Source organism: Tenrec ecaudatus, chromosome 12 (genome assembly GCF_050624435.1).
Source record: "Tenrec ecaudatus isolate mTenEca1 chromosome 12, mTenEca1.hap1, whole genome shotgun sequence".
In the NCBI taxonomy this organism is placed as follows: Eukaryota; Metazoa; Chordata; class Mammalia; order Afrosoricida; family Tenrecidae; genus Tenrec; species Tenrec ecaudatus.
Genome location: NC_134541.1, coordinates 80,472,449 through 80,491,795, shown reverse-complemented (window position 1 = coordinate 80,491,795; position 19,347 = coordinate 80,472,449).

Genomic DNA, 19,347 nt, shown 5'->3' with positions numbered 1-19,347 from the left:
TCAGATATCATCAAACACCTTGAGAAAACAAATTACCAGGCCCAGGGAATCAGGACAATAGTCTCAGGCATAACAGTCCACAAAGACAAGGTTCTACATCCTACTAAGCTCATGAGTGGCCATCTAAGATGCAAATATTAGTCTCTTCCTATCCAAAGAAAAGCATAGTAATGAAAATCACAAAGAAATAATTAGTTCAATGTTCTAATGGGCCACACCAACATCTATCAGCATGAATCTGAGACCAGAAGAATTAGATGGTGCCCAGCTACCACAACTAACTGTTCTGAAAAGAATCACATTAGAAGATTCTGGATAGCGAGGGGACTGAAATGTGGAACAAAATCATCAAAGGTCCAGGTTTACTTCTTATATAGAGAGACTAGTTGATTATGGTCCTTTGTGGTCCTTCAGCTCTAGAAACAAAACTACCTCTGTGGCTCAATTCAGCTAAATAATAATTCTAAGGGGGAACAATGGCATGAAGGAAGTACACACAATTTAGGATTATTAAGCACTTAAGATCAAAGGGGCAGTATTTTCCTAGGAAACACGAGGAGGAAGTAGGACAGTGATGCTAAATTGTAGGGATTGCAATGCATGAGAAGAAATAAAATGTATATGGTTTTTTCATGTAAAACATATAGTTTGTTTTCTACACCTTGACCCAATTTATAATAAAAAGTTTAAAAGGGAGATCAATATGGAAAAGGAGAGGACATACACAGGAAAGGCTATGTAAAGATTGAGGCAGAGATTGGGACTGTGGCAACACAAGCCAAGGAATATCTGCAGCCATTAGAAGAGGAAAGGAAAGCTGTCCCAGAGCCTTTAAAGGGATCATATCTCTGCTGACATTTTTACTTCAGGCTTTTAGTCTTCAGAATTATTAATGAATACAGTTCTATTGTTTTCTTTTTAAAAGACTCAGGGCATTTTTAGGAGATGGACACTATTCTGCACGATACTGTAATGGTTAACATAGCATTAAGCATTCTTTAAAATTCACATGATTATACTACACAAAGAGTAAACCTCTATTTAAACTATGGGCTTTACTTAATAATGTTGTTATTGTTGGGTGCCATCTCATCAATTCCAAGTCATAACAAGGTCATGTGGTAGGAAATTGCCCCACTGTGTTTTCTTGGCTAGAATCTTTTACAGAAGCAGAGCACACATTCTTTCTCCTGTGGAGTCACTCTTGTTGTTAGAGCCATTGAATTAGTACCAACTCATAGAGAACCTATGTACAACAGAATGAAACATGAGTCACTCCTACAACATCCTCCCATTTGACTGTATGGATCATAAGAAACTATAGATAATATTGAAATGATTTGGAATTCCAGAACACTTCATTATACTCATGTGGAACCTGTACATAGACCAAGAGATACTAGTTCAGCCAGAACTAAGGTATGCTGCATAGTTTAAAATCAGGAAAGGTGTGTGTCCGGGTTATACCATTTAATCATACTTATTTAATATGTATGCTCAGCAAATAATCCAAGAAGCTGGGTTATATGAAGAAGACTATAAAATCAAGATTAAAGGAAGACTCTAATATGTAATATGCTGATAACACAATCTTGCTTTCTGAAAATAAGGAGGGCTTGAAGGACTTATTGATGAAGCTCAATGACTACAGCCTTTGGTATGGTTGCATCTCAACATAAAGGGGGGGGGGAATCCTCACATTGGGGTCAATAAGCAGCGTGATGATAAGTAGAGAAAAGATTAAAATTGTCTAGGATTTCATTTTACTGGGATTTATAATCAAGGCCAATGGAAACAAAAGTCAATAAATCAAATGGTATCTTTCATTAGGCAAATCCGCTGCACAAGACCTTTTCAAAATATTGGAAAGCAAATGATGTCACTTTGAGTACTAAGCTGCTCTTAAAAAAGCCATCGTAGTTCAATCTCCTCATATGATACATGTGAGAGCTATACAATGAACAAGGAAGGCCAAAGAAGAATTGATGCCTTTGAATTATAGTGTTGGCAAAGAATATTGAATGCATTACTGAACAAATTGGCAAATCTGTCTTCATAGAAGTACAGCCTGAAGTGTTCTTAGAAATGAATGTTGAGAGACTTCATCTCATGTACTTTAGATATATTATCAAGAGGGACAAGTCCCCAGAGAAGGACAAAAGTCAATGAAAGAAAAGAGGAGGACCGTTAACTGGCACAGCTATTGCACCCATAGGCCCAAGCATAGGGAAGATTGTAAGAATAGTACAGGACTGAGCAGTGTTTTATTCTGTTGTTATGAATTGGAACCAATTCATTAGTCCTTATTAACAGCAGCAAAAATTGTCAATATCTCCAAATATTGTCCAATGTGTCCTGGCAAGAGGAAGGGTGACAAAATCAAAGCCCACCCCACCTCCTCATTCTTCTGCCTTCCACTCTCAGACCATTCCTTCATTCCCCACCCCTATCCAACCTGAGGACCACTGCTCAACTACAGCAGCTCGCTACCTTAGCTATATCTGAAAACACGACAGGCTGTGTGAAAGATGTAACCTGGCCATCAGGATTTTCAAAAGTTCCCCAGATGGGGAACATTGTCCTGTGACTGTGGTATCAATTATTATGGTGACAGGATAGAAACAGGAAGGAGCAAAGAATGCTTTATACAAGCTTGGTTAATCAATAAGCCTGCTCAAGCATACTCATTGGAGCCATACCAGTGAATGATCGACACGTAATCATAAATATTCTAAGATTCTACATCACTGACTAGCCTTCTTTAAATTAACCTAGGTCCCAGATGACTCGCAGTTAATCCTACAGGACAGGGGTTATCCTTGCTGAGTTCTTTTTCTTACTTTTATAACAAGGGGCTGAATTTAGGTAATAGCTCTAGGCCTTTCTGTCGCTGCCCCTCTGAGACTCTAAATGAAAATACTTTGTAATAAAAATGTGTTCAGTGCAGCCCATTATCCACTTGACCAGATGCCTGACTAAGACCAAAATGGTCATCACAGCCATCCAGGGCAGGTAAGAGATATAGTTGGCCACCATCTATGCATACTAGATTTACCAAGACTTATAGGGTCCTGCAGGGACTGACTGCAAGAAAAGAGGAATGGATCAGGCAGGTATCCCACTCCTTTCCATATGGACCCACAGTATCTTGGGGCCAGAAAAATGACACAATTCATGAGTTGGTCAACACCAGAGCATTTGACCAGGGCTGATCATTTGCATCCAGGGCATCTGGGGATATTGTTACAAGAGTCTCAGCTCCAGTCCCAGAGGTTCTGATTCTGTAGGCATGAAATGGTAACCAGGAATCTGGGTTTTCAAACTCCCAAGTGATTCGCATGAAAGATCTAAAAAGAATACAATCCTAATGATCCCTTCCCAGAGAGAAAATTCCCTGGCCTTGTCTCACGTGTGGTGTAGGCATCCTCTGCTTCAGCACCTCTTCAACCTCCTTCTGTACTATTTTCCATTTTCCAACCTATAGAAGCCCCCTTACTAAGTGGTGATGTTATTTTTATTGCTGGTGCTCTCTTGGAGTAACCCTATGGCCAACAAAATGAAACACTGCTCAGTCCTGTGCCACACTCACGAGTGCTCTGATGTGTGAGCCCATTGTTGCAGACATTGTGTCAATCCATCTTTTCGAACGATTTCCTCTTTTTTGCTGGCCCTCTACTTAACCGAACATGATGGTCTCCTCCAAGGACTGGTCTCTCTTCATATGAGATCTCATCTCATGTGTAAAGTATTTGAGATTAAGTCTCCTCTTCCTTGTCTCTAAGGAGCATTCTGACTGCAGTTCTTGTAAGACAGATTGGTTTGTCCTTTTAGCAATTCTTGGTACTTTCAATATTCTTCTCCAACACCACAATTAAAGTGCATCAATTCTTCTTCAGTCTTCCTTATTCAGCATCCAACTTTCGCATGTATAGGAGGCAATGGAAAATACCATTGCTTTGGTCAGGGGCACTGTAGTTCTCAAAGTAATATCCTTGTGTTTCAATACTACTCTAAAGAAGTCTTGTGCACTAGATTTACCTAATGCAACTCATCCTTGAACTCTTGAGAGCTGCTTCCATGAGTACTGATTATAGAGCCAAGCAAGACAAAAACCTTGACAATTTTAAACTTTTTTCCATTTATCATGGTTTTATTTATTGGCCCTATTAGGAGGATTTTGATGTTCTTTACATTGAGTTGCAAGCCATACTGAAGGCTGCATTCCTTGATCTTCATCAGCAAGTGTCTTGGGTCCTCCTCACTTTCAGCAAGCAAGGTTGTGTTATCTGTATATCAAGAATATTAGTAAGCCTTCCTCCACACCTGATGCTGCATTCTTCTTCACATACAGCAGCTTCTCTAATTATTTGCTCAATACACAAATTTGATAAGTATGATGAGAGGATTCAACACTGATTCACAACTTTCCTGGTTTTAAACCATGCAGTAATCTCTTATTCACTTTTCACAACTGTCTCTTGATCCAGATCCATGTATAGATTTTACATGAATACAATAAAGGTGCTGAGAACCTTTCTTCTCAAGGTTATCTGTAGTTTATTATGAGCCACAATTGAATGCCGTGGAAGACTCAATGAAACACGAGTGAACATCTTTCTAGTATTCTCTGCTTTCAGCCAAGATCCATCTGGCATCAGCAATCATATCCCTTGTTCCACATCCTCTTCTGAATCCAACCTGAACTTCTGGCAACTCCCTGTCAATGTACTACTACAATTGTTGTTGAATGATCTTCTGAAAAAATCTGCTTGCATGTAATATTAATGTGATTTTTCTATAATTTGAGCATTTTGGGGGGGTACAAATATAGATCTCTTCCAGTCAACTGGCCAAGTAGCTGTCTTCCAAATTTCCTGGCATAGATGAGTGAGTGCATCCAGTGCTTCATTGGCTGTTTCAACATTCTAATTGGTATTCCATCAATTTCTGGAGCCTTCTTTCTGGTTAATGCTTTCTGTGCAGTTTGAACATCTTACTTTGGTACCCTTTGTTCATGCTCATATGCTGTTTTGAAATGGTTGAATGTCAACTTGTTCCTTTTGGTAGAGTGACTGTGTATTCTTCAACTTATAGAGACCCTATAACCAACAAAATAAAAAACTACCTGATCCAAGCCCATCTTCATGATGGCATATCGGAGCCCACTGTTACAGCCACTATGTATTTTGAGTGCCTCCATTATAAGTTGGAACTGACTCAATCACAGTGAGTTTGCTTGTTGTTGTTGTTACTTTTCCAACACTATAGTGTACACTTTTCTCTTGTGATCTACAGGGTTTTCATTGGCTGATTTTCAGGAGAAGATAATAAGACCTTTATTTTAAATAAAGATTTAAACTTACTGTGTGAAATAGGAGAATTCACAAGAGCAACATGGAAATCAACAGAATATGATAAGCTGACAGGCAATACTTATAAAGTAAGTACTGTAGTACCCCACTTGGCTCAGACAGGGGAGGTGACTTGTCTCATGTTCCCCAGAAAAAGAGATGCAGAATCAGAATAGGAAACCAGGCCTACACAATTCAACCCACATGATTTGAAAACCTACTTAGTGCCAAGGCCCACAGCAGCCTGACAGCCTCTGATCTACCAAAGGCTCCTGCTTCCAACTCAGTCTCTAATAATAGCTCTTGTTCAGAATTCCTCCCATCTTGGTGGAAGCAGAATATTTAGACATATCAAAGATTCACTCCCCTTCTTTCATTGAGCCAACAGTGAAATGAAAGAAGTACAGTGAAAAGACGGGTCTCTACGACAAGCTTCAGAGAGCAGCCAATGTCTTGACATCCCTCAAGACTCCAATTGACTCCATGGCCCCACTGAAGGAAGTCATTGTAATTATATAATAATAATAATAATAATACCTTACATTTTTATGAGGCTGTTGTCGAGGATTTGCCAAAGTGCTTTCATATACATTAGCTTATTTAAGCCTCACAAAGCCTGTGGTAGGTGGGCAAGGCAAGTACTTTCCCCCATGTTATAAATGAAAAAACTGGTACACAAAGGCTGAAAAACTTTCCTGAAGTCATACAGCAAGTTGGTAAATAAGTCCTCAGTCAGCAGGTAGTCTGGAGAACCCTAAATTTTTTAGGCCTTCCCTAGGGATGCAGATGGGCCTCACTTGCGGGCCCTACACCTGCCCCTTCTATCTTCTCATTCTCTTCCAACCCTGCGATCCAGTTACATAGCATCCGCCCCCTCCCCGCAAAAAAACAACCCTTATGTCCTTTAAATATCCCTAGTCTTAATATACAGTCCCCTCTATGCTTCCTCTGCCCCTACTGCCTGCTTTCTCTATCCTTCGCCACCTAGCTAAGCTATCCCTATTTTCTCCTAGAAGATTCCCCTGATAGTCAGATGTCCATTTTCTGTGTATAACTTTGTTTTCCCTTGTCTTCCTTGTCTTTTTAAAATATTTTATTAGGGGCTCATACAACTCTTATCACAATCCATATATATACATACATCAATTGTATAAAGCACATCTGTACATTCTTTGCCCTAATCATTTTCAAAGCATTTGCTCTCCACTTAATCCCTTTGCATCAGGTCCTCTTTTTTTCTCCTCCCTCTCTGCTCCCCCCTCCCTCATGAGCCCTTGATAATTTATAGATTATTATTTTGTCATATCTTGCCCTATCTGGCATCTCCCTTCACCCCCTTTTGCTGTTGTCCATCCCCCAGGGAGGTCACATGTAGATCCTTGTACTCGGTTCCCCCTTTCCAACCCACTCACCCTCAACTCTCCCAGTATCGCCCCTCACACCCCTGGTCCTGAAGGTATCATCCACCCTGGATTCCCTGTGCCTCCAGCTCCTATATGCACCAGTGTACAACCTCTGCTCTATCCAGACTTGCAAGGTAGAATTCGGATCATGGTAGTTGGGAGGGGGGGGAGGATTTAGGATCTGGGGGAAAGCTGTATTCTTCATCGGTGCTACATCAGACCCTGGCTGACTCATCTCCTCCCCTAGACCCCTCTGTGAGGGGATCTCCAGTGGCCAACAAATGGGCTTTGGGTCTCCACTTTGCACTTCCCCCTTCATTCACTATGGTAAGATTTTTTGGGGGGGGATGATGCCTTATACCTGATCCCTTTGGCACCTCGTGATCGCACAGGCTGGTGTGCTTCTTCCATGTGGGCTTTGTTGCTTCTAAGCTAGATGGCCGCTTGTTTATCTTCAAGCCTTTAAGACTCCAGACACTATATCTTTTGATAGCCAGGCACCATCAGCTTTCTTCACCACATTTACTTGTTCACCGCTTTGGCTTCAGCAGTTGTGTCGGGAGGGTGAGCATCATAGAATGCCAATTTAATAGAAGAAAGTATTTATGCATTGAGGGAGTGCTTGAGTAGAGGCCCAAGGTCCTTCCGCCACCTTAATACTAAACCTGCAAATATAGACACATAGATCTATTTCCCCATCCATATATATATATATATATATATATATATATATATATATATATATATATATATATTTGCATGTACATGTCTTTGTCTAGACCTCTATAAATGCCCTTTGCCTCCTAGCTCTTTCTTCTATTTCCCTTGACTTTCCTCCTGCCTCACGATCATGCTCCGTCCCCACCTGGGTTCCAGCTATACCTCTTCTTTACGTAACCTTATCCTTGATTTTCCTTGTCTTATGTTGATATCTTTATTAGTTACCATCACACCAGCTCCTGTATCACCCAATTGCCAAGTTAGTGTCTTCCCTGCTCCTGCTGCCATCCGCATCCCTGTTAGTATGATCCAGTGCCAGGTAGGCATGCAGCATTTAAGGACCACGTAAGCAAACTTAAGCACCACTACTCTAAAACCTCTTCCTCCTTACTTACAGATTGTTTAGGGGTCCAGAAGGTAAGAGTAAGAGCTAACCTTGCATGTTATTTACTCCCTTTGTCAGTGTACAACTCAGTACAAACTTAGATAACTCCTTCTCCAGGAAGTGCCTGGCTTCCTTTCTAGACTCTCAGAGAGCATCTTCTCCCTTCCCACATGTAGCACCTCTTCCCACTATTTGGAAGTTTCTAAAGGTCAGAGTCTATGTCTTGTTCTTTATGTTACTAGCACCTGCACGGTGAGCAGGTCTTTGCTCTAGGCTCCAGGGATCACAGGTCTTGTTGCAGGTGGTACTTAAGGGAGCAGCTGTGGAGGGTGAATAGAGACAAACCACAGAAAGCTTGAACAGGGGTTGCCAGGACCCCCTCCAAACCTCCCAAACACATTGCCCAGCACACAACTTCATCATGTACCCACTGCTGAATTTTAACAAACACTCCAAGAAATAACAGTCAGTTGAAATTGACATAGAGTACTGAGTGAAGGTTGTTAAATGTTATTATTACTTAATTGTTTCACAATTTCAAGTTTGTACCACACGTATGAATGCTTTCTGTGAACTCCAGGGAGCTGAACTCACAAAAATGATGGAACTTCCCATTTTAAATCAAGACACAAAAGTATAGACAAAGAGAAAACTCCTATCTTGCAATATGTGGTTCTGTACTCTGGAGATAAAGCTGCTCAGCAGGGTTCTGAGGGTTGGTTATATGTGCTTTTATCCCCGGTGGTTGTGTGGCCCATGCCTTCCCAACTTCACCTTGCTGAGCTTTATCTGGGAATGGAGCTAATAATATATACAGACAGGAGCACTATGAAGATTAAATGGACCTGGGAAACAGCTGTGTTTTCTTTCGTATGATAGAGTTCACCCCAAGGACCATGAAAGTTCTGTTTTTATTCCTAATTTTCAAGCTGTTTCCATCCATGGCCAGCCATTCAGGAACTGGGACACACATCTGACTTTACTACAGTGTCCGTAATCACCAAGGTAAATAAGTTTTTTAAATACCTGACCTACAATAACTAAAACAAAGCACTCACTGCCATCAAGTTGATTCATTCTGACTCATGGCAATCCTATAGGACAGGGTAGAATTTCCCCATGAGGTTAAGAGACTGTAACTCTTTACAGGAGTGGAAAAACCCATCTTTCCCTACAGAGAGGCTGGTGGTTTCAAACTGCTGATATTGAAGTTAGCAACTCAACATGTAACCAGTGCAACAAGGGCTTCTTTGATCCATAATAGTAACCAGTAATTAGTTGTGGCTGAGTAGATTTCAACTCATGACAACCTCATGTTTGTGATATTAGACTATACTGATAAGGGTTTATATGACTGATTTTCTGGAAGTACATCTGCAGGATTTTCTTCCAAAAAAGAAAGATTTTTTTCTTTCAATAGGTGGACTTGAACCTCCAACCTTTCTTTCCCCACTCATAGATAACTAGAATTAGCAAACATGGGAGGAATCCCTAAGCAAATCCTGAAGAGCTCCCATAAGGACCGGGTCCTAACTTCTTGAAGCTAGACATACAAGTGGAAGCCAAGTACATGAAGTGCTTTTTCTTTTTTGAAAAATCAGAAATCAGCACCCTTCCAACACTGAATGGTGGCACTAGCTGGTTCAGTGCATTTTCCTCCCCTCCACCAGGAGGAGAAAATTCATCCTACACCCCATCCCAGTCCACTAGCCATACCTCTCACCTCCCTGGCCTCCATGAGGCCTGCATGCAGAGTAGACTTCATGGGCAATCTGCTACAAATTTCCTCACAGCCCCAAAATACTTTTTGTCCTTTTGTTCCTTTATCTCAGTTATCGATTACCTCCTTCCCCTCAGCTCCTTTCCCCCAGACACCACCCCCACCCGCCTGCACATCTCTTTGCCATACCTGGCTGACCGCCTATGTGCCTTCCCAAACAAGGTAGTGGCAGTCCTACCTAAACCATTGATTTATTTCTAGCTTCTCAGCTTTATCATTCTCCTATTGTTTTAATATAAGTTAATCTATATCCCTTTTTATCATTTTATTGGGATCTCTTATAGTAATCCATACATCAATTATATCAATCAAATTTGTGCTTATGTTGCCATCATCATCTTCAAAGCATTTTCTTTCTACTTGAGCCCTTGGTATCAGCTCCCTTCTACCACCAACTTCACCCTCTTAAACCCTTGATAAATTATAAATTAAGATTCCCAGACACTATATCATCTAATAGCCAGACATGATCAGCTTTCTTCACCACATTTGCTTATGTACACATTTTGTTTTCAGCAATTGTGTCAGGAAGGTGAGCATCACAGAGGCCCAATATCCATCTACTACCTAAATACCTAACATATAAGTATATGTACATAGACCTATATCCCTATCATTATATATTCATATAGTCACATATATACATGCCTATATTTATACCTTGATGAATGTCTTTGGCCTCTTGATCTTTCCTCTAATGCCTGCTATTTCCTCCTATCCCACTATCATGTTTGGCCTTCAATCGGCTCTCAGTAATTTCTTTTGGCTCCATTGCACTTGATCAAAACCCACCAGGCATTCTATACACTCCTCGCCATCGATTTTAGATCTCTTTGTTCCCTTGTCCCTAAGTTTGTTGGCTCCTCTCTTCATTTATACCACCTCCTCCTCTCCCATGTCCCCCCCCACAGAACTATCAGCCCTTCTGTTTTCTCCTCTGGACTGTCGATATCCATTTTTAACTACCACAAAAACTCTCTGCAAGGCCCCCAACACCTTCTAGGCAGACACAGGAAAACTACATCCACCCAAAGCAGATTCCTTTTTTCAAGCTTGGACATCAACAGCACATGTTCCCTCCACCTCTGACCAGCAAGAGCAGATCCACACGCTTTCCCAACCCACCCAGCCAAATTCCTCACTTCACCAGCCTCTAGGAGGCCTGAGTGGAGGATACACTATATGGACCATCTGATGCAGATTTTCTTATGATTCAAACAATGTTTTTTGCTGTGTTGTTAATTTCTCTTAGTTTTCCTTAACCTCTTCTCCCTCCTCTTTCTAGCTAACCCTCCAGGAGTATCTCTTTACTTCACTTGTCAGATGAGTCTATTTATGATCCCAGCCACAGATGTAGTAATCCCCACCCCAACCATGTGTGTATTTTGTTTTACTTTATGGGTTTTACATTCTCCTTTTACTGTAATTTTATCTATATTTCTTTTTAACTTTCAGATTCTTTCTCCAAGCAGCCCCAAACCATTGCTGGCAAACACACTTCCCAATACATGGGAAAACCTTGTGCCCTGAGGGCACAGACCCACCCAGGTTCACACGACTATAGCAACAGAGCTCCTTAATCCTACTTAAACCAAGTCCTCATTTCCCCCAATCTCCCCCACTTTCTTCTCTCATCTTCCTCCTCTTCTGACTTTTTCCTTCCTGTGCTCTTTTATTTCTCCTTCACCTCTCTGCTTCCATTATACTACACACACACACACACACGGCTGAACAAAAAAAACAGAATTTTTTTCAAAGCTTGTGCATTTTTTTCAAAACAACCTTATCACTTCCAAAAATTTACACTTAATGAATTTGTCAAATTTGTGACATTCTTAGAATCATTTTTCAAACTCATCTGTTTGGATAGCTGACAGCACCTCCCTCATTTTTTGTCTTCACCTCTTCTATGTCATCAAATCACTGTCCTTTCATGCCCCCACTGAATTCTAGGAAACAAATAGAAGTTACATGGAGAGAGATCAGGTGAGTAAGGTGTGTGGGGCAAGAGAGGCAGGCTGGTTTTTGCCCAAAACTGGCACATTGAGATGGCTGTGGGAACAGGTGTATTGTCATGGTGGCAAAACCATTCCCCTGTCTGCCATAAACCAGGCCTTTTTTGTCAGACGCTATCATGTAATCTTTTCAAAACCTCTAAATAGAAAGATTGAGTCACATTCTGACTATGTGGAAAGAAATCTACATACACTATCCCCCTCACATCAAAAAATAACCAATGATCATTATCTTGATCTTTGATTTCACTTGGTGAGTTTTTGGGGTGAGGTGACAATGGAGTCTTTGACTGGTTTGATTGATGTTTGTTTCTGGGTTCATAAGAATAGCACCATGTCTCATCACCAGTAATGACCTTAGAAAAACATCTGAGTCACTTAAGAGCTGTTCTTTTAAAGTCTGGCATGTTTCTAATCAACACTCTTTCCCTTGATCAATCAGAACACAAGGCGCAAATTTCACAGCACAAATTCTCATTCCTAAATCCTCCCTTAAAATTCAAGTAACTGAGCTCCAGGGTAGTCCAGATAACTTCCCCATCCCTTTCATGGTATGTCATTGGTCTTTGAGCACAGTGCATGAATTTTCTCGACATTTTCATTCATCCGGGAAGTTTATGGAGGGCCAAAACACAGTTGGTAATCAATTAACATTTCACCTTTTTTGAAACAATGAAAACCACTTCTACAGTTGAGTTTTTCCCATAGCACAATCCTTGTAAATTGTGTTCAACATCACAACAGTTTCTGTGGCATTTTTACCAAGCAGGAAACAAAATTTCACAGCTTTACACTGTTGCCTTAAATCAGCCATCACAAAAAAAGAGGTTTGAGTAAAACTGCTTATATGAAAAAATTCCCTGACCAGAGTGAACCTTCCTAGGTGATGCCACTGGGTGCACTAACTCAGAGCAAGTTCCGCTATGATCACATAGCAGGAAAATATGTGTACTGCAAAAGCTCTGTCCAGTGGAGCTATTTGTCAGTACTCCCTCATAATATACTGTGTTGATTATCTGCTTACAATCTTCTCTTTCCCCACCAATTATCTTCTTCAGCTTTCTCTCTTCTAGTGAAATATATTCCCACTTAGTCATAAAGTCTTTCAGCATCTCATAAAGTACATTCTCTATTTTTTGTTATCTCTTTATTCTATTACTTATAGCTTACACCATGTCTTCTCCTCCTCATTGTCCTCACGCATTTCTCTCTCTATTTTCCTCTTTTCTCCACCATATGATTTCTGGCTCCTGTTGGACACCTTTTCCATAATCTAAAGAGCTACCCACTCCTCTACAACCCCCACACTATTAACAGTTGAATCATGATGAAGTGGAATCAGCAATCAAACAAGGTACACTAAAAAATAAGTAAATTGAATTTAAAAGGCTGTTGGTGAAATATCACTCATGCCAAATGGAATACTCTGAAAAAGAATTAGTAGAAATTAAATTCAAAAAAATTTTAAGTCCCTTCAAGAGCTATAAGGGACAATAATAAATATAATGGAAGACACTGAAAAACTAAAACCTCACACAAAAAGGGATTTCAAATGATATACAATAACATATCAGAATTAGAAAACAGGAAAAGACCTTTCAAATAAAATAGAAGAAAAGAAAAATTGAATTGGTTAACATGAAAATAATCACTCTGACTAGAACCAAAAAGGGAAATGATCAATGAAGAATGATGTGTGACACTATTATGAAAAACAACCATCAGGATCCTGGAGCAAAAAGAACCCCAATTTTCTCCCTCCTCCCCACTCTCCTCTCCCTCATGAATCCTAGATAATTTATAAATTATTATTTTGTCATATCTTCGCTGTCTGACATCTCTCTTCACCCACTTTTCTGTTGTCCATCCCCCAAGAAGAAGGTAGTAGAGGTAGCTCAATAGTAGAAAGATGGCAAGAATGAGCTAAACACAAACAAGGCAACTGATAAGATAGGAAAACACCCAACACAAAAGTTATAAGATGACATCACAGATGGATATAATAACACTGAATCTCAGGCATTAAAAAGCAGAGGCTAACAGAATGGCTTAGAAAACACAACCCATCGATCTGCAGCCTATAAGAGACACAACTCAAGCTTACAGACAAAAACAGGTTGAGAATTAAAGGCTGGAGAAAAAAATATACCAAGTAAATGGCAATGCAAATAAAGCAGGATAGCAAACTAAATCTCTGCAAAATTTATCTCAAGATACAGGCCATAGAAAGAAACAAGGAGGAGCACTATATAATGCTCAAGGGAACAGTAGACCAAGAACCAGTGAATATAATAAACATATACACACCCAACGAGAGACCCGTGAAATTCATAAGCCAAACACTCCAAAATATGAAAAAAGAAATCACAGGATCAACAATTTTCATAGGTGACTTTAATAAACCACTCTGAAAAAGACAGATCATAGGGAAAGAAACTGAACAATGAGGCTATAGATCTAAATAGCACAATTGGGCGATTTGATCTGATTGATATTTTCAGTTTTTTACCCAGATGTAAAAAATTCACATTCTTCTCAAGGTAACATGGCACATACTTAAAGATAGACCACATGCTGGGACACAAGGCAAACCTAAGTAAATTCAAGCATGTGGAGATTAAACAGACTTCAATCTCCTACCACCATGCCACAAAGCTGGAAAGCAATAAAAGGACGATGAATAAAATGAAGGCAAACAATTTGAGGATGAATAACTCTCAATTGCAAAAGGTGTGTGTATTGTCCGAGATCACAGATGAAATCAGGAAGTTGCTAGAAACTAATGAGGATGGGGAAAAAAAGGGCGTAGCAAAAACTTTTGGACACAGCAAAGGCATTTTTCAGAGGAAGACTGATAACATGAAAAAGGAGGAGAGATTTAAGGTTGATATGCTGGCACAAAATTTACACCAATTATAGCAGAGTCAGCAGAAAAATCCTACTAATAGCAAAAGGAAAGAAATAGTAAAAATCAGAGCTGAGATACAGCAGAGGGGAAAAAGGAAAGAATGGAAAAAATTAATGTAGCTACAAGTTAGTGCTTGGAAAGGATTGACAGAATTGATAGACCACTGGCAAACCTAACGAAGGCAATGAAGGAACAAAATTAAATAACAGGGATGAAGGATGAAACAGGTGGCATTACAATGGGCCCTAATGAGATCAAAAGGATAATTACACAGTAGTATGAAGGCCTGTACTCTAACAAATTCAAAAACTATCAAAAGATATAGCATCTCCTCCCCCCAAATACCATGATCCGAATTCTACCTTGCAGGACTGGATAGGGCAGAGGCTGTACACTGGTACATATGAGGGCTGGAGGTACAGGGAATCCAGGGTGGATGATACCTTCAGGACCAAGGGTGTGAGGGGCGATGCTGGGAGAGTGGAGGGTGAGTGGGCTGGAAGGGGGAAACTGATTACAAGGATCCACATGTGACCTCCTCCCTGGGAGAGGGACAGCAGAGAAGGGGGGAAGGGAGACTCCGGATAGGGCAAGATATGACAAAATAACGAGGTATAAATTACCAAGGGCACATGAGGGAGGGGGGAAAGGGGAGGGAGGGGAAAAAAAGGAGGACCTGATGCAAGAGGCTTAAGTGGAGAGCAAATGCCTTGAGAATGATTGGGGCAGGGAATGTATGGATGTGCTTTATACAATTAATGTATGTATATGTATGGATGGTGATAAGAGTTGTATGGGTCCCTAATAAAATGTAAAAAAAGAAAAGAGGAGAAAAAAATGATTAGGGAAGGGAATGTACAGATGTGCTTTATACAATTGATGTATGTATATGTATGAACTGTGATAAGAATTGTATGAGCCCCTAATAAATTGTTAAAATTAAAAAAAAAAGATATAGCATCTGGGGTCTTAAAGGCTTGAAGGTAAACAAGCAGCCATCTAGCTCAGAAGCAACAAAGCCCACATGGAAGAAGCACACCAGTCTGTGCAATCATGAGGTGTCGAAGGGAACAAGTATCAGACATCATTAGAACAAATAATTATATGATTGTGAATGAGTCGGGGAGTGCAGAGTGGAGACCCAAATTCCATCTGTAGGTGAATGGACAACCCCTTATGGAAGGGTCGCAGGGAGGAGACGAACCAATCAGGGTGCACTGTAGCAACGATGACACATACAACTTCCCTCTAGTTCCTAAATGCTCCTCCTCACCTCCATTATCATGATCCCAATTCTGCCTTACAAACCTGGCTAGACCACAGGATGTACACTGGTACATATAGGAGCTGGAAACACACGGGGAAGCCAGGGAAGATGATCCCTTCAGGACCAGTGGTGAGAGTGGTGATACCAGGAGGGTGGGATGGAAAGGGAGAACCGATTACAAGGATCTACATATGACCTCCTCCCTGGGGGATGGACAACAGAAAAGTGGGTGAAGGGAGATGCAAGACAGTGCAAGATGACAAAACAATAATTTATAAATTATCAAGAGTTCATGAGGGGTGGGGAGTTGGGAGGGAGGGGGAAAATGAGCAGCTGATGCCAGGGGCTTAAGTGGAGAGCAGATGTTTTGAAAATGATGAGGGCAATGAATGTACAAATGTACTTTATACAATCGATGTATGTATGAATTGTGATAAGAGTTGTATGAGCCCCTAATAAAATGATTAAAGATAAAACCTGGAAGACATTGACACATATTTGGAAAAACAATCCCTCCCTAGACTAATCCCAGACGTACATCAAGAACCACAACATATCCATAACAATAGAATAAATAGACAAGGTTATCAAGGGATTACCAACAAAAATATCCCCCAGCCTAGATGTCTTCACAGGAAAAATTCTACCAAGCATTCAGAGAAGAACTGACACCAATGCTACACAAACTCTTCCAGAGCATAGAAAAAGAGAAAACTGCCAAATACTTTGTATGAAGCTAGTATAACTCTGATACCTGAAGCAGGCAAGGATGCCACAAGAATTAAGAACTACAGACCAATATCCCTAATGAACATCAATGCATAAACCCTTAACAAAATACTGGCCAACAGAATTCAAAAGCATATAAAACAAATCATTTGTCATGACCAAGTAAGATTCATAGCAGGGATGCAGGGATGGTTCAATATACACAAGACCTAGTATTATTCACCACATTGACATGAAGAATTCTAAGAACCACATAATATCGATAGATTCAGGAAAATCATTCAACTACATCCAAAGCCCATTCCTTTTTAAGACATTCAAAAAATAGGAATGGAAGGAAAATTCCTCAGTATTATACAAGTTATATATGAAAAACCAACAGCCAACATGATAATCAATGGAGAAAAGATGAAAATAATTCCACTGAAAAAGGGGACCAGACAAAGTCCCCACTCTTATTTAACGTAGTACTGGAGGTACTAGCTAACAACATAACACAAAGAAAAGGCATCAAAGGTATTCCTCTGGGGAAGGAAGAGGAGAAACTATCATTATTCACAGACGATATGATCTTATATATCAAAAATCCCCAAAACTCCAAAGGTGGAGTGTTGGAAGCAATAGAGGAATATGGCAGTCACAGATACAAGATCAACAAACAGAAGTCTATCAGACTGCTAAATACGTCAGACAAGATCACAGAAGAGGTGATTAAAAAGGTAGTACCCTTTACAAGAGTCAAGCACAAATTGAAATATCTTGTGGTACACCTGACTAAAAGAACAAAAGATATATATGAGGCAAACTACAAACCATTATTATAAGAAACCAACAGTGACATCAACAAATGAAAGAATACCCCATGCTCGTGGATTGGAAGAGTCAATATAGTAAAGATGTCAGTTCTGCCCCAGGTACTATATAAGTTAATGCTATGCTGATGCAAATGCCATCATCCTTCTTCAAAGAACTGGAAAAACTGATTAACAACTTCGTATGAAGAAGGAAGAAACCCAGGATTAGCAGAGAACTCTTCAAGAAGAAGGACAATGTGGGAGGGCTTGCTCCACCTGACATTAGCATATATTATATAGCCACAGTGGTCAAAACAGTGTGGTGGTGATATAATGACAGATATTCCGACCAATTGAAATGAGCTGAAAACCCAGAAATCAAACCATCAGCATACAGACAACTGATTTTTGATAGGCCCCCAGAATATCAAATGGGAAACAGATGCCTCCTTCCTCAACTGGTGCAGGGAAAATATATGGATATCTACCTGCAGAAAAAAATGAAGTAAGATCCTTACCTCACTCCATGCACAAGAATAAAATCAGGGTGGAACATAGACCTTGAGGTAAAACTCATAACTATTAGGGCCATTGATGAGGGAATTGGGACAAACGTGAGAACTTTGTCACAGGGAATCCATAAGCTTTCGGAAATACGGAAGGATACAAATATAAAGGAGTCACAAATAGACAATTGGAATATACTGAAAATGAAACACCTGTGTACATCAAAAGACTTTGCCAAGAGAGTAATAAAAGAGCCCACATACTGGGAAAATATCAGACAACGGCTTTATTAATAAAATCTACAATACTTTGCCAGCTTACAGTAGGAAAAAAACTACCTGCCCATTAAGTTGGTGGGGGAAAATTCCTGAACAAAAGTTTCACAGGGGCAGAAACCCGAATGGTCAAAAAACATATGAGAAAATGTTCCCAATCTTTTGCCATACGAGAAATGTAAATGAAAGCAACTATGAGATACCTCCTAATACCCTCAATGATCGCCCGATTCCCAAAATCAGAAAGTAACAAGTATTGGAGGGGCTGTGGGGAGATTGGAACTCTCATCCACTGATGGTGGACCTGTAGGGATGTACAGCCATTATGGAAATAGATTTGGGAATATCTAAAACAAATGGAAATTGAGCTACCATACACCCCCCATTCCCCCTACTGAGCAAATACCTAGAAGAGTCAGGAAACAAACCACGGCCAGACATCTGTGCACCAATGTTCACTGCGGCACAGTTCACAATTGCAAGGACTTGGAAACAACGCAAAAATCCATCAACAGATGCATGGATCAAAATCTCTGATACATATATACAGTGGAGTACTGCATATACCTAAAAAGCAGCAATGAAGCACATTGCTGCACGGGTAGAACTGAAGGAAATCATGCTAAGTGAAGTATGCCAAACACAGAAGAACAAATACAATATAAGCCCACTGAGGGAAGTTTAAAAAAATGGGTCATAGAGGAAAAGCTACTCTATGCATTCATCCCTGGGGTGAGGTCCAGCAACTATGGCAGGGGCCAAACTCTGTCCAGGGATACAGATGGCAGCCAACTAAATAAGAGTGGAAAAGAAAGAGAGAGAAAAAAGACATGGGTAGGAGGTGAGTAGGGCACTAACCCACCCAAGAGGAGTGTATTGTTTATATCTCCACAGGAAAGGGAGAGACCAGGCTTCAATCCGATGTGCCAAGATATGAATACAACACACTGGCATGTACCAGAGAACCAATAAAGAGGTCTGCGGGGCTGGCCCCAATCCCAACTAGGTGGACCACCCTACCCCTCCCTCCAAAGAATTCATTTCAGAGGACAGCACTGCAGCTACAGATTAGAGAAGGGGGAGGGGGGCATCTAATTAGAGCCCACTGGATAAACAAAAAGGGATGGAGAGGAAAGGGAGGACATCCTGGCCCACCAAGCCCTGAGGACAATATTCCTCCTCGAAGCAGAGAATGCAAAGAGAGGACCATAGG